Source organism: Mirounga angustirostris, unplaced genomic scaffold (assembly GCF_029215605.1).
Source record: "Mirounga angustirostris isolate CCGP_5_RB_7025 unplaced genomic scaffold, mMirAng1.0.hap1 SCAF_3, whole genome shotgun sequence".
NCBI classification, from domain to species: domain Eukaryota; kingdom Metazoa; phylum Chordata; class Mammalia; order Carnivora; family Phocidae; genus Mirounga; species Mirounga angustirostris.
The window spans coordinates 55,556,817-55,573,047 of NW_026991711.1; the positions used below are offsets into that span (position 1 = coordinate 55,556,817).

Consider the following 16,231-nt stretch of genomic DNA (forward strand, 5'->3'; position numbering starts at 1 on the left):
GTATGCAAGTATACCCCCTTTCAAGGGAAGACTGGGGGATGGGTATTTTTGTTTGCTGCCTTTGTGAATCACTGGTTAAGTACTGTTTCTCTGTTCTAACCCTGTGGGACCTATGAACATAAGCCTCATTAACCACCAGAGCCAGGCAATCAGAGTGTCCCCTGGGTGGTAGCAGCAAAACCCGGAATGCCAGACATGTGCATAACCTCCTTTCTTTTCTTTTCTTTTTTTTTTAACAAGAGAACAAATCTACACCTTTATTTACTTTTCATTAAATTTAAATCCTTGAGGGGTACAGCATCACATGGATTCTGTGGCCAATGCCTTTAGCACGAAGGTTGCTTCAGAATTTGGCACGAACCATGCCACTATTTCCATGAGCACAAGTTACTTTTCCCCAGATTACTCTGGTTTTGTTTGGTTAGCAACCAGGAGTCACTGTGTTGTTCTTTGCTTTGTATACATAAGCACATCTCTTGCCTAGATAGAATTCCGTCTCATCTCGAGCATAAACACCTTCGATTTTAAGAAGAACTGTGTGCTCCCTTTGGTTCCGGAGACCCTGCTTATAGCCAGCAAAAATGGCCTTGGACCACAGCCTTCCAGACATTATTTGGCGTTATAGGAGTCCTGTTCCCAGCAGGCCTCCACAGACTCCCAGATGGAGGAAAAAGAAAGGCGAAGCCCATAAACTCCTTTCTTGAAGATACCAATAACCTAGAGCAAGGCAGAGGGAGAACCCAAAGATAGTGCCTTCTAGCATCCCTGGTCTCTGGAAAGTGTTGCAGTCATCCCCTAGATATATGTTAAGTTAGTAGCCATATTCTCAGTCCAAAGCTTTTAAGATAAGCAAATAGGTCTCTTTCATGGAAAGACTGGATTTGTTTCAGTCTCCCGCCTTTCTACTAGGCCTGAGGGGTTAGCCATGGTGAATGTGTGGGAGCCCATGCGACCCCTTTAAGAGCTGTCTCTTAGTTCCCTGTAGCTTGGTGGGTCTTCTGGATAAGCTCCATTGGCTTTCAAAGCTAGATGTTTTGGGAGCCCATCTCTCAGGTGGAAGTCTTAAAAGTTTGGGCACCAGATATGGTGTCCAAACTCTTTACTCCTCAGGAAGAAGCTGGGAGTTGTCCGTTCCTTCCTAGTTGCAAGTTACCATGTTGGGTACAGGCTTTACGGTGAGATTCTCAACCTCTTCTATTCATTTCATTGTGGGATTTTCCTCATTTGCCTGATGTATAGGAGTCTCTCAGCTAGTTTCTAGAATTCTTTCAGAGGAAATTGTCCCATATGTAGCTATAGATTCAGTGTGTCCTTGGGAGGAGGTGAGTTCAGAAGCTTCCTATGTTACTATCTTGAACCAAAACCCTCTTGCTTCTTCTGAACTTCTTAAAAGACCATCTTTAATCCTCAGTTCTACTTCCTCACCACAGGCTCATTCTATTTTAAAAGCAACTTTTTCTGTTTCCCTGATTATAAGCATGACTCATACTTACTACAGAAATTTGGAAAATACATAAAATATTAAAAAAGAAAATGAAAATTGCCCATAAGCCCACAGTGCTGATATATCCACTGACTAATGTTCTAGCAGGTTTCCTTTTTAGTCTTTTTATCTGTGTGGCTAGATACAAAAATAGTAGGTGGATGGATAGATCTAACCCAATTTTTTATTTTACAAAATTTGACTCCTACTGAACATAGCACTTTATATTCTGAAGTTTGGTTAAGCATGATATTGTAATCCTAAGTGATTATACTTTGTAAATGTAATGATGGTAATGACTAATATTTCTTCTTTTACTTTATGATTATAAGTAGTGTTGTGATAAAGTTCTTATGCTTACATCTTGTCTATATGCCATGCCTAGAATAACTTTTAAAGCTCTCACTACATCACATCAATTTATATTTGAAAAGTGCTTGAAAGGGCATCTTACCAACATTGAGTACTGACCTTCATTTACTTCTTCATGTTTTTTAATTTAGCTTTCCTTGCAACTATGCTGAAGTTGCTTTTCTCCAACTTCTCTGGTGATCATCTTTTTTTTTTAAGATTTTATTTATTTGAGAGAGAGAATGAGATAGAGCATGAGAAGGGGGAGGGTCAGAGGAAGAAGCAGACTCCCTGCTGAGCAGGGAGCCTGATTCGGGTCTCAATCCCGGGACTCCAGGATCATGACCTGAGCTGAAGGCAGACGCTTAACCAACTGAGCCACCCAGGCGCCCCGGTGATCTCTTAATTCTTGAATTCAAAAGTTCCCTTTTGGTGTCTTCTCCTTCTCTTTCTCCCTGTTACATCTGCCTCATCTTTCTCTCTCCATCAACATCCTTAATTCTCCATTGCTCTGATTACCTGACTTCTCCGGTTGCTTCTCTTCCCCCTTAAGCTCCTCTGGTGCTGCTCCTCATAGGCCCCTATCCCCTAGTCTTCACCCATTGTCCTTATTAAATACAGGAAGGACTTATTAGGAAGCAGAAGAGGCAGAGGCTGTTCTCAAAGAAGTTAGGCCCATCTAAGATGGACATATGAGTTCTTAGAGCCCTGACAAATAGAAGTCAATGAATCACAGAGGAAGGATAATGACATCAGTCAGGTAGAGAGATTCATTAGGGGGAGGAGGAGGGGAGAATACAGCTTGGTGAAGAGGAGTTGAGAGGACAGACCCGACTAAGAAAGGAGGTATGAGGGTGGGACCTAGTGGCACTAGGTAGTACCCCTATAAGTCTATACCCTGGTCCTGCCAGCTGGCCTCCTCTGTGCTGGGTCCCTTGCCCCTTCCTCTTCCCATTCAATCTCACTACTGCCACCACAGGAAAGGCAGACAGCTGAGGCTGGTGGAAGACAAGCAGCTCTGGGAAAGGCCAGGCAGTATGTGTCATGTATAGGCTATGGGAACTACAGAGAAGGGGAGGGAAGCACCAAACCACAATCAGAAATTTTGTCTTGAACCTAGAGGTCTGTGTTGTATGGCTCATGGTCTCATCTCCCTGCCCCCCTAATTAGCTCTGATTCAGGCTCAGGACAAGGTCTCACCTTGCTCTGTTCAGTTTTCAGTCAGTAGATCTAAAAAAATGTCTAGCATTCCTGGAAATTCTGAGATCCATGGGGTGGATCTGTCCCTTCAGAACCAGGGACAGCAACATCAATTGCATTATAAAGATGGGATGGGAGGCCAAGCTCCTCCCTCCCACCCCTTTGTCTTATTACCTACAGCATTTTTGTGCCAGGAGAGACCATTACTTAGAAAAACATTACTGTTCTCCTTAGAACAGCCACAATGCTTCAACATCTTAATGGAAAGAAAATTATCAATGTGATCACAAAGACCTTGAGTCTCTAATGGAATATTAGTCCTTTCCTATCCATCTCAGACCTGTGGAAAGAGTAGAGACCTCGCATCTGTGGAATTAACATTTGAGCTTTAGACTCCTTGTAAGAACTGATGAGCTGGAGTCAGTCACTTAAGGAGCATCTGTGTGGTTTTGTCTTTTTTTTTTTTTTTTGAACTGGTTGTCTTTTGAGAGAGTGTATACTTGAGAGAATTGTTAATATCTCAGAATATTTCTTGCAAATATCAGTTATATATATATATTAATATTTATATTTCATTCATTCAGTGGAGATACCTGAGTGCCTACAACATGCCAGGCACAACCGTAGATGCTGTGGGTTTGCCATGATTAAGACAGAAAAGGTACAGGATTCCCCCACTATTCAAAAGCATAGTGTTCCTATGAAACCTTTTGTATACCAATGGCATAAAAAAGCAATTATTAATTTATATGGAAAAAATTTTGAGTATTCCCAGACCCAAACAATAACCTTTCTTAGGCTTTTCTGAAACCTTGGGACACATCTTGCCAACGAATGTACGCAATAAATTGGGATAAAGCACATGTACTCACAAACACCATTCAAAGCTATGGCGTGCTGAGATGTTGAGACGTTGAGTGAGTTCCTGGAGAAGGAGCTTGGTGGTGCCGCTCTTTCTGCTCAGGGGCTGTGCTGCCTCTCTAATTACTTGTTGCAAAACAAATGCTGAACACTGTTTTTACTTTGTGCCTTTTCTCCTAAAAGTGAAAATCCTCTTTGGGTATCGGTTAGTGGAAACAGGTACTAATATAGGTCTTTTGTAAAAGCATGGTGTAGTGTAAACTTTCAAAAAGCAGGGATACCTGCACCTGCCCTTACATCTATTTGAAGGACACAGAGTAATCAAAGAGACAAATGAGTAAGATACTTTTGGACTGTAATGTGCAGAAAATAAAGCAAGGCTAGAGAGTGATAAGGGGGAGGGAGTGGCTGGGGTCTTTGAGGAGGTGACATTTGGACCGAGCCCTGAAAAGCTATGTAGCAGCCTCATTCTCTTGATTACAACCTGCTCATCTCATAGAGTGAGGGGTGGGGTCACAGTCCCTCTGAGGTTCCTGCCAGTGTTAGATTTCTGCATATGTAAGTGTGGAGGTTCGTTAAGCCTCTTATAGCAGAAGTTCAGAGCCATAAGCCCCTTGGCAGAGGCTGACCTCAAATCCCTTTTGGAGGATACTGGTGAGGTTTTCAGCATTCCTGTTTCTGGTGAACAGTTCTGAGGTGGAAGATTAAATTCAAAGTCTCTGGAAAACAGTATGGCAGTTCCTCAAAAAATTAAACCTAGAATTGTCGTATACTCCAGTAATCTCACTTCTGGGTATATACTCGAAAGAATTGAAAGCAGGGACTCCAATACTTGTACAACAGTGTTCATAGCAGTGTTACTCACAATAGCCGAAAGGTGGAAACAATCGAAATGCCCATCAACAGATGAATGGATAAACAAAATGTGGTCTACACATCCAGTAGAATATTAGCCTTAAAAAGGAAGGAAATTTGGGGCATCTGGGTGGCTCAGTTGGTTAAGCAACTGCCTCCGGCTCAGGTCATAATCCTGGAGTCCCGGGATCGAGTCCCACATCGGGCTCCCTGCTCAGCAGGGAGTCTGCTTCTCCCTCTGACCCTCCTCCCTCTTGTGCTCTCTCTCATTCTCTCTCTCGCAAAAAAAAAAAAAAAAAAGAAGGAAATTCTGATACACACTACAACATGGATGAACCTTGAGAACATGCTAAGTGAAATAAACTGGACCCAAAAGGACAAATATAGTATGATTCCACTTGTATGCGGCCCCTAGAATAGGCCAATTCATAGAGCTAGAAAATAGAATAGAGGTTCCCAGTGCTGGAGGCGGGGTGGTGGGGTGTTATTGGGTACAGAATTTCTGTATGGGATGGTGAAAAAGTCCTGGAATTAGGTAGTGGTGATGGTTGCCCAACAGTGTGGATGTGCTTAAGGCCACTAACTCGTATACTTAAAAGTGGTTGAAATGGTAAATTTTGTGTTCTGTATATTTGACCACATTAAAAACCAGCCTATGGGAGGCTGAAAAGACACTGCTCCAGTAGTTACTTGGAGGCCGACTGACTGGGAGGATGTGGAGGCAGAAAGGAATCCCACCAGGTCTCAGCATATGCCTCTTGGTTAACCTCTTGATTCCATCCCAGGTGTTACAGACAGACAGACAGACAGACCTCGCAGTCCCCATCAGAGTAGAAAAGGGCTGGAGCCCTGGACTCGGGCAGGGGGTGGGGGGAGGGAGAGGAAGTTTGTGCCCAGTTGCCTACCTACCAGGTGGTGTACCAGCCTGAGGCCCAAAGAACTGTTCCCCCACCCAGGGCCTCTGTCAGCACCTCTCACCACTTCTGGTGGCTGGCGTGGCTCTCCGGGGACCAGAGTCAGCACTGAACACGAGGGTTCTCAAAGTGTGGTCCCCTGGAAATGTGTTAGAATGTAAAATCTCAGGCTCCACCCAGACCTATTGATCTGAAACACCAGACATGGGGCCTGACGGTGTGTGTGAGAACAAGTCCTCCTGCAGGAGGTTCCAATGTTGGAGCTGAAGTTGGAGAACCACTGCCCTCAGATGACGCAGGAGCCAGGCATCATGCTGGGCACCGGGAAGATGGGTCTCAGGGAGCACACATTCCCCTGTGGCACTAGGACTCCAGGGCAGCAGGGCACTAGAACTTGGGCTGAGTGCCCATGAACCCAAGTCTGGGACCTGGGGCTGAAGCACACCCTCTCCGGGTGTGGGTGTGTCTGGCGGGTCTGCCAGGACCCCTTCATCATGGGTGCCATGGTGCCGCAATGTCAAGGTTATGACTCAGCTCAACCATCTGCATATGTAAAGCCCTGGCCCAGTTGGGCTATGGGCTGCCCACTGCACCCCAACTGCTTCGAAGATGCCTTCAGAGCAACGAGGCAGGGTCTTATAACTTTCATGTCACTTTAGATCTTAAAGTTCATTCCAGCCCCCTTTGAAACGTCCAGTCTCCCAGGCATTTTCATAGCCCACCTTGTCCTCTCTCCAAGTGTGCGGTCTTCCTAACTGATCGCATAGCCCTCCGAACCCACTTGCCCTGCCTGCCTGGCTCCCCTCCTTGCCAGCATACTACTCCAGAGTGCTTCTCCTCCTTCTCCCTTGGCCGGAGGGTAAGAAAGCACCCCTCTCCTATCCCCTGAATCCTCTCACTCCACACAAGGTCTAAAACTCAGATGACTGCTCCTCTTTCTCTCCAGTCATGTTAAATGGGCCGGTAAGGGCCCACCTGGTGTGATGGTTGACCAGTTTGGCAGTCTCTTGGAGGGGACCAAGTGGGAGTACAAATATCTTTTTTTTTTTTTTTTTTAAATTACTAGAGCTGGACTTAGCAAATTGAGGGCAAGAGAAGAGTCTCCTCAACATCCTTTGTATTAGCATATCCTTTTCCAGGCCCGGCCACACTGATTTATCCAGGGCAGGGCCCCTGGGCAAGCCAGACTGAAGAGGCCCCATTGCAGGATTCTGGAATCTTTGGACCTGAGAGAGGTGTGCCAACCTTTGGGAGGGAGCTCTGGTGGTTAAAAACTGCAGCCCTAAAGCTTGGTTATGGTGGCGCAGGGTGTTTACTGACACATGGCTCAGAATGGAGAGGAAGCCAGTCTGGATGGACAGAAAGAGGAGGCAAGGTGGCCGACCGGGTTCTGGCTGTGTGCGACCCTAGTTCTATTCTTGTCCAGGGTTCCCTGGTATGCCTTTTGAAGTGAATTCCCCTTCATGTTTGTTTTTTTTTTTTTTAAAGATTTTATTTATTCATTTGAGACCTAGAGATACACAGAGAGAGCATGAGGAGGGGGAGAGGCAGAGGCAAAGGGAGAGGGAGAAGCTGGCTCCCTGCTGAGCCAGGAGCCTGATGTGGGGCTTGATCCCAGGACCCTGGGATCATGACCTGAGCTGAAGGCAGACACTTAACCATCTGGGCCACCCAGGCGCCCCCCCTTCATGTTTAAGGAAGTCAGGTTCAGTTTTTGTCCTTTGCCCCCCAGATTGCAAACTAAACCTACCACTGATAAGTGGCCCTTCCCCACTGATAAGTGGCTCACTAAAAATCTGACCTGCTTGGCCATGATTTCCCTGTAACTGGAGGAAACGAAAGAAGAAAGACCCAGAAAACAGGGCCCGAGTGGGAAGGAGTGTGGCCTCCGGGTTTTATGGGTAATGGAAACCCATCAGGTTCTGTGGAGATTTAGGACTTACAAAGTCACCATTACTACCAATAACTCAAATTACTTCACCTGCAAAATGGAGATTCACAGCCCAACTTGGTAGTTCCGTTTTTAACTAAACTATAGGCTATGTGCTAACTTTGCTAGTCTTGCTATGATGATAACTCTTTGGGGGCCGATTTGTTTAAGCACAGGCAGAATCTTCTATACCCCACATATCAAAGATTTAGTGTGATTTATTCACTTTTTCAATATACTGAGAGCTAAGACAACAGGCACTGTGCTAGGCTCAAGAGCTGTAACAGTGAATACGAGAGCCATTTCCTGCCCTCATGGAGCTTACGGTTTAGTAGAGGAGTCCCATTCTAAACCACCAATCATACAACATGGTAACATGGTAATTACTAATAAAAGGAGTTATTGTAGAGATATGTGATTCTTAAAGGAATTGTCACCATTTTGATTTTTTTCCCTTTGCTTTTCTCCAAATTCTAAAATCCCTCCCCTTCTTCCCTGGGATGTCTGTAGACAGCTACTATTACTACCACTGTTTTAGCAACATAAAAATTCTCATTCCAGGAGGCCCCGGAAATCTGTTTTATCCTCGAGCTGTGCTTCCAACACTAGCCACATGTGGCTACAGAGCCCTTGAAATATAGCTAGATCAACTGAAGTTTTAATTTCATATAAATTTAAAAATGGAAGCAGTAGAAAATACTTTTCCATCAAACACAAAGTTGCAGTTAGGACCCCATTTCACTTTGCCCATTGAAAATTTAACATCTGAACTGAGATGCACAGTAAATGTAAAGACACACCAGGTTTCTAGGACTTACTATAGGTGGGGGAAGAACATAAAAGATCTCGTTAATAGTTTTTATATTGATTATGTGTTGTGATAAAATGTTGAATATATTAGATTAAATATATTAAACTTTTACCTGTCTCTGGCCCTTTAAATGGGGCTACTAGAAAATGAAACCTTATATCTGTGCCTTCAGCTGTGTTTCTATGTTGGACAGCTCTGGCCTCCTGCTGAGTGGGTAGGAATGGGGAGGGGGTAACCCCAGCTCCTGTGGGCTCTTTTAGTCCCCATAGAAAGGTCTGGTCAAGCTTCTATTTCTTTGTCTGTTTCCTGTTTCCCAAACACTATGCTCCCAGGCATTCAGGGTGGTGTTGAGTTCTCTCCAGGTAGAAGATTTGAAGTGACAGATGTGAGGGACACTCATTCCCTCCAGCCTTATCCTGTACTAAAGAGAGGGGCGCTCTCACTGCTGCTGGCCCAGGCATCAGAAGGGGCCTCCCTGTCTGTCTTCCCCTCCCGCAGGGGTGTGCGTGACCTCCCTTAAGATCCCAACTCAGATTTCCGCCAGGGTGTTCTGATGGCTGACGCAGTCATTTTAATGCATGGAGCTACTTCAGACCTGTCTTTATCTAAAACCCACAGATGTCTGTGGATATATCCTGACAGACTGAGGAACATCATGAAACCCAAGCCCCTTAGGGTGGGGGTAATAATGGCTCCTGGTGTGGACTGTAACTTGATCCAAGTCTGGGATAAAAATAGGAGAAATGTAACTGAAGGAAGACCCCAGGGTCTGGGGCAAGTCCAGGCTTTGGGGGGATCAAAGCAAATACAATTTTAAGGATCTGCCTTAAAAAAGTAACATACAAGTAAATTTTTCAAAATTATATGATCTTATGAGTACATTTTTAGGATCCCTCCAGGGACCTTGGGAGGAGTCTGTGCAAAGAGCCTGGGCAAGGAAGGTGCTCATTATCTTCACTGTATGTCAAGGGCAGCAGGGGGGAGATGGTAGAAATGCCAATTCTTGGGCCTCACTACAGAACTGCTTAATCAAATTCTAGGGGGGTGGAGTCCAGAAATCGGAGTTCTCACAAGCCCTCCAGGTGATTTTGATGCCCACTTAAGAACCACTGACAACGTGGTTAGAAGTACGGATTCTGGAGTAAGGCGGCCTGAGCCCGGTTTTGCAGTTTGCTTCTTTGCTGGATGACCTTGTCAAGTTACCCAATCACTCAAGCCTCGGTTTTACCATCTGTAAAATGAAGCAACAATAGAATGGATCTCAAAAGTTTGTGTGGATTAAATAAGATAACGTATGTAGTACTAAGCATGGTATCTATTGTGTTGTAGGTGTTTAATAAATTATATATTGTTCTGCAGGGTATATATAGTTGGAGGGAGGGCGAGGAGGAGGGGCAAGAAGCAGTCATCTTAGACATAATCAAAGAAGTTCAGATGTGACCTTGGCCCCTTTCTCCAGGGTCTGCTGTGTGGCCCTCCCACTGGTGTGTCCTTCCTGGCAACAGAGTGTAGAGCCCCCTCCTCCCAGATCACCTGGTCATTCTCTCTTTTTTGAAGGACCTGGGCCCACCTTCTAAACTGATCACATTAATACAGTAAATTGAAGGAGACGCACCCTTTGGTGAGTCCTAGACCTCCTTGAAATACAATGAGAGTTAGAGAACCCTCTCTAGAGACCTATGTGCACATAACACATGCACTAAACTGACAGACTACCCATGTCATGGAATCACTGAAGCCCATGGCTGGGCCCCTCATTTAAGAATGTCTGAGGTAATCCGTGGCAGTCACTCAATATTTAAGAAGGAAGAATGGGAAGGGGAGATGCGGGGAGGGCTGTGTGCTAGTCGGGCAGGTTGCTACCTGTTTTGGGTGATGTCCTTGAATTTTAGGAGATGGCTTTTGAATTCAGTGTCATATCCCACATAAGTGCCTTTATTTTTTTAACATTTTAAAATTTAAATTCAATTAACATGTGTTACTGGTTTCAGAGGTACAGGTCTGTGATTCATCAGTCTTATATGACACCCAGTGCTCCTTACATCCTATGCCCTCCCCAGTGTCCATCACCCAGTTACCCCCTCCCTCCATCCCCCTCCCCTCCAGCAACTCTGTTTGTTTCCTATGATTAAGAGTCTCTTATGGTTTGTCTCCCTCTCTGGTTTCATCTTGTTTTATTTTTCCCTCTCTTCCCCTATGATCCTCTGTTTTGTTTCTTAAATTCAACATATGAGTGAGATCATGTGATAATTGTCTTTCTCTGATTGAGTTATCAAATAAGTGCCTTTAATTGTGGGAATTGCAGGCAAGGAGGAAGGTTTGGGACAGGGAGTGCCTTTTAGCACCTTTCAAATCCCATCACGAATCACCTTCAAGCTCTTCTGATACGTAAGGGGAGTTCTGCATGGTAAATGTTCATTTCAAAGACATTTACAATCCCAGAAGGACCATGTAATGGCTGGAGATTATCTATTGCTGATAAAAGCATAAATGTGGTTAAATCAGAAAAACAGACCAGCCAGAGATGTGTGTATGACATATTAATTTCTCAGTCTTGTTTCTGTCACTCTCACGGAGTTTATGAGGTTTGTGACATGTTTGTGTTGTATTTAGCTGTCACCCAGCTGCAATTTACAACGTTCCTTGGAATCGCACTTCAGGTTGACTGGGGCAGAAAGCGATTCACGATGACAGCCTTTGGGCTGTGGGCATTGCAAGTCCCTCTAATGATACTTGGTTTGAATCAGATTGGAAGGAAAACTGGAACAAGAAAACACTTTACCTGAACAGAAAGGCAGCTGGTCAGGACATACAGGCGGGATGCCCCCACGGGGCATTCCCAGTGTTCCGATGGTCTTACCCACTCTGGGCGTGACCAAACAAAGTTGAGGGTAGGAGAGTGCACCTGAGAGTAAGGGGCCCAGCCTGTCAGACCTCCAGCCCACTGCGCAGTGGGTCTTGGACCAGTTCATGGGAGGGAGGGCAAATGGCAGGTAGTCATCAGTCCAAGCACTGGCAAAACAGGAAGAAAGGGGACTGGTGAAGCAGGAAGAGCAGGAAGAGTTGTTGATGGAACAGGGTGGCCTGGCGTGAGAAGGTTCTGGATTATGCGAGCTTGCCCCTCACATGCACGCACCCCTTACTAGAGGCAGGCTTCCATAACGTGTGGTGGCCAGGGGATAATACAGTGTGAACCCGAGACAGTCTCTCCAGCCTCCCTGCCCCACAGCTATTACCTCCACCCCCATCTCTCCTGACACCAACATGAAGCTTCTGCGCAGTGGCCCGTGGGTGTGCCCGAGTGCTTTCGGGCTAGCCCGGCTACCCTGTTCCATGAGTGCTCGGTGAGCAGAGCCCTGCCCCTCCAGGCCAAGTGCACAGACAGGAGCCCACCCTGTGTGGTCCCCTTAGCCTTTTTCAGGATGCTGGAGAAGCTGCTGGCTTGGGATGTCCCCAGACCTCTTTACAGGAGAGGGTCACCCTCCGCCACCCTCCTGCCAGGGCCACTGTCCCAGAAAGAGCCCACAGACATGGACCTTGGCTCTTGACTCTAGAAGAAGGGGAAGAGAATCTAGCTGAGGTGTGGGCCAGTTGTACTAATAAGGTGCCTGATGGACGTGCATTTTTGGAGGTGGTGGGCGCCTTGGCTTCCTGGCCGTGGTGGGGTGGGAGTCACTTGACCTTTCTGAGCCATGGGTTCCTGCAGGTGATAAGGCCTAACTCACGGGGTGTGGAGAAGACCAAAGGAGACAGCGGATGGGACAGTGCCTTGTGGATAAGGAGTCATGTTAGCTGTCACCCCCCGCCCCTTTACTTCCTGTTCCCTTGGGGGTGGGAAGGCAGCAACACGACCCTCAGTGGGCATTTTGTGAGCAGGCTATGCCTGCCCTTCCGAGACGGGGCTGGGGCGTCCCTGGCCCTGCCTGGCTGCCCCCCTCCCCTGACTTGTGCTGCCACCTCTTATCTTTTCAAATGAGGCTCAGTAGGCAATGGCTTCTTACTGCAGTCTGTGGGCTGGGCTCTATGTGTAGGATTAACTAGTTTAATCCCTGTCAGAGCACCATTTCATAGCTGCTGAAATAGGTGCAGAGAGTTAGCCCTTTGCTCGTGGTCACAGAGGTAGAGGTGGTAAGGGATGGGGCCAGGACCCACTCCCAGGCAGTCTGCCTCCAAAGCGCATGCTGTTAAGCTTCCTGGTTTATCATCCAATCATTCGGAGTGTGGTCCCTAGACCGGCAGCATCGGCAAGGCCTGCGAATGTGTTAGAAATGCAAATTCTTTTGGCCCCACACACAAAGCTACTGAATCTGAAACTGGGGTTGGGGTGCAATCATCAGTGAGTTCCCCAGCCCTCCGGGGCATTCTGGGCACATGCAAGTTTGAGAACCATTGCCCTCCTATCTCCCAGCCAGCCCCATGTATAATTTCCTTAAATTCTGCAAGAAATTGGCTACAGCGAACAACAGCTGGTTTTTAAGGGTATTAGAAAGAAATTGATGGAAAATATTGACATGGAGCTAAAAAATGGGGCTGGCTGGGAAAGCACAGGCCCGTCTCCGGGTTCTGGTTGAGAGGAGAGGAACCACCAGCCCCAGGGAGAAACCTGCCTCTCCAATCGTCCTCTCTGCCGCTCTTTGCCTTTGACCTGCTCATGCAAAATGACTCCTTAAAATCCCCATTAGATGGCTGTCTCCCAGGCAAGGCCATGATCATTAATATTGTGGCTCAGCACAAAGAGCCCAGAGGTGCTTATTTTATTTTTATTCTGCTTCTCTTTCTTATACACAAAGACATACATTTACATATGTTAAGCTTGATTCAATCTTTTATTTCCAAAATCTATTTCTGGACCTTTGAGCTAAGTTGGTGCTTCTCAGGGCTGCTATGTATGGTTGCACAGGCTGCACACTGCACCATCTGGGAGGGGCCTTTTACAGATGCAACCACTCACCTGGCCCAGGAAGGTTGACTCCTGTGGGCAGCCTCCTCCCTTCTCCCTTCCTGGTTAGCTTTGCTCAGTAGCCCAGGCTTTGCCTTCCCCCTTTTTTTTTCTTCCAAGGCTTCTGTGTTTGCTGCAGGACTCCTGCTTCATCTGTTTGCTGCAGGACTAGGGCTGGCTCCCCGGCAAGGGCCCCTCTGTCTACACAAGCTTGAAGCCCCACAGACTCCTGGTGTCCAAGACTGAGTACAAAGTCCCCTGTGGGCTCTTCACCCTCCATTCCCAGACCACTCTAAACTCACCAGGATGACTGGGGATGGGCAGACTGTCCTGGATGGAGCTATAAGGAGATGGTGTGCAGCTGTTAAAAATATCATTAGGAAAGAAGTTCTTATCAGAAACAAAAGACTCCAAGTCTCTACATTATAAACATGAATCAACACAAGGATAGCCCATTTCTGTTCTAGACAGCATGGGGAAATGAGGACTCTGAGCATGGCTGCCATCCAGATTCTGCATGTGCTGAGGGGAGACAATCCTGCCTGAGAAAGGCCACCCCCGGAAACTTTGCTTCCCTGGCCACACCAGAAGAACTCGTGCCTGCCTTCCCCCCACACACCTTTCTGGCATTTATTTCTCGTACAACTAGGGGTTGTGTGGGTTTTGTTTGCTTTTTGAACTAGGAAACTAAAAGTAAATAAAATACCAACTTTGAATATTCCAGGCCCTTTTGGCTGGCATTTCAGACCCTGCAGCCTCATGCTCAAGCCTGGTTCTCTTGATCCATGGGCTAAGAAGGTATTGACTATCTACCATGTTTTAAAGAACTGAAACTTGCCTCTCCTTTTCTTTTCACCAAGACAAGGCCACTGGGCCCGGAAGGCGTTCTCAGAGAAGCACTGCCTGGTAAAAACCTTTCCTGTATTCCCATCTCTTAAATATGAGTTGGCTTTCGGTTTGACTTTGCCAACTGGTTCTGTTTCCTTAAGAAACCATATAGGCTTTCTAAGCAATTTGGTTTTATCTATTTTTTTTTTTTAACCTACAACTAGGAAATGATAGTAATTGCATTTACCTCCTGGGGTTGTCTAGAGCAGGCTGGCAAGCTTTTTTTGTAAAGAGACAGGTAGCAAATATTCTAAGTTTTGTGGACCATAATGGTCTCTGCAGCCACGACTTGGCTGGGCCTATTTAGGGAAAGCAACCATAGACACACCATGAAAGGATGGGGTTGGGTATGTTCCAGTAGGAAAAATAGGCAGTGAGCAGGACTTGGCCCCCTGGCAATAGTTTGCCAACCCTTGATTTAGCAGATGAGGTAAGAAATCTATGGGAAAGTGGACTGTAAAACAGCATCTCAAAGTAAGGGATGATGAGAGGCCACATGGCAGGCTCAGGTGAGCCCCAGCAGACCTCACTGGTACAGAATGGAACCTTCGACAGAAGGGCCAGCCGCTGTGCAGCCTTGTGGACAGGTACGCTCAGGCACAGGTGAGCAGGGCCTGCTGGCCCGCAGAAGAACCTCCTCCTAGGGAGAATGTTCGCCTTTTCTGTGGAATAGGTAGGACAGGGGACTTGAAGCTCAGGGCAAAAAAACAGTGCATGTTTGGGCATCAAATGATCTGTGCTTTGGCACCAGCTGTTTATAGCCATGGTTGGGGAAGTCTGCTGCCCACATCTGGAGACCTTGCGGGAGCTTGGCTCAGGCCCTCTTCCGGGGGAAGAGGAGCCTCCTGGCCCGCACATTGCAGACTGCTGGAGGGCATCCCCAGGCGTTGCCACGCATTCCTGCTTGTTTCCCTAGTAGGTGACCATGACAGGCCAACTGCCTCTAAAGGAGGCAGCATGGAGTCGTGGAGACCAGTAGCCTTGGCGCCGGGCAGACCTGGGTGTGAGTCCCATTGCCGCCATATAGAGGCTCAACAGTTACTTAACCGAAATCCAAGTCCCTTTTTGGAAACTGTCAAAAGTAAAGAACAATACGGCTGTTGTGTTGATTAAGGACCACATACTATATGTATGGTGTCTAATTTAATTATTTTTTAAGAAATCTTAGTCCCCTTCTCCTCAGTATGCCTGCGTCCATGAGAGGACTCTCCTCCCCGTGAAGGGGTGGTGGTCTTGGATGCACAAGGGCAGGCTGCAAGGGGGAAGAGCCATGAAGATCTCTTGTCCTCCTTTGCTTGAGGTGATGCTGATTCTGGTACTGGGGAGGCATGATGAACTATTCTCTCTCCTCCGCTGGGCATCATACCAGACTTAACAGGCTTACATTTCAGCACGAACAGTTCGAGGCTTCCCGTTGGACCTACAAACTAATGACTTCGGATGAAGGAAGAATTGTAAAACAGGGTGTCGGTGGGGAGGTAGCATTTTTTTATCTAGAGATGTGAGTTCTCTGATTGGGGCCAGAACCTCTGTTCACGTGGTCAGTAAATGATATTGGCTGTGCTCTACCCTCCCATTCTGAGATAAAAACACTAGTACTAGTTCTCACGGGAGCTCACAGGTTAGTAGGGATGCATTTATATAAACTGCTATGGTTAATTTTATATGTCAACTTGACTGGGCCCTAGGTGCCCAGATATTTGGTCAAACATTGTGGGTTTTTCTGTGGGGATGTTTCTAGATGAGGTTAAATTTTTTTTTTTTTTTTTTTTTTTTTTGTCATCTGGTCTTTATTTTTTTCTTAATTTTTTTAAAACCTTTTATTGAGGTATGGTTGACCTACAAAAAGCTGACCTATTTAATGTGTTTAACCTGATGATTAGGGGATACCTATGAAACCATCACCATAATCTATACCATAAATATATTGATTGCCTCCAAAATTTCCTTCCACCCTATTTGTATGTAATAAGAGTACTTAACCTAAGATCTACCATCT

The 16,231-nt window shown here is 46.3% G+C and overlaps 1 pseudogene; it reads right to left on the bottom strand.

Moving 5' to 3' along the window:
- Positions 1–221: 221 nt before the first annotated feature.
- On the bottom strand, positions 222–652 carry LOC123838602 (large ribosomal subunit protein eL33-like; annotated as a pseudogene).
- Between the last annotated feature and the right edge of the window lie 15,579 nt (positions 653–16,231).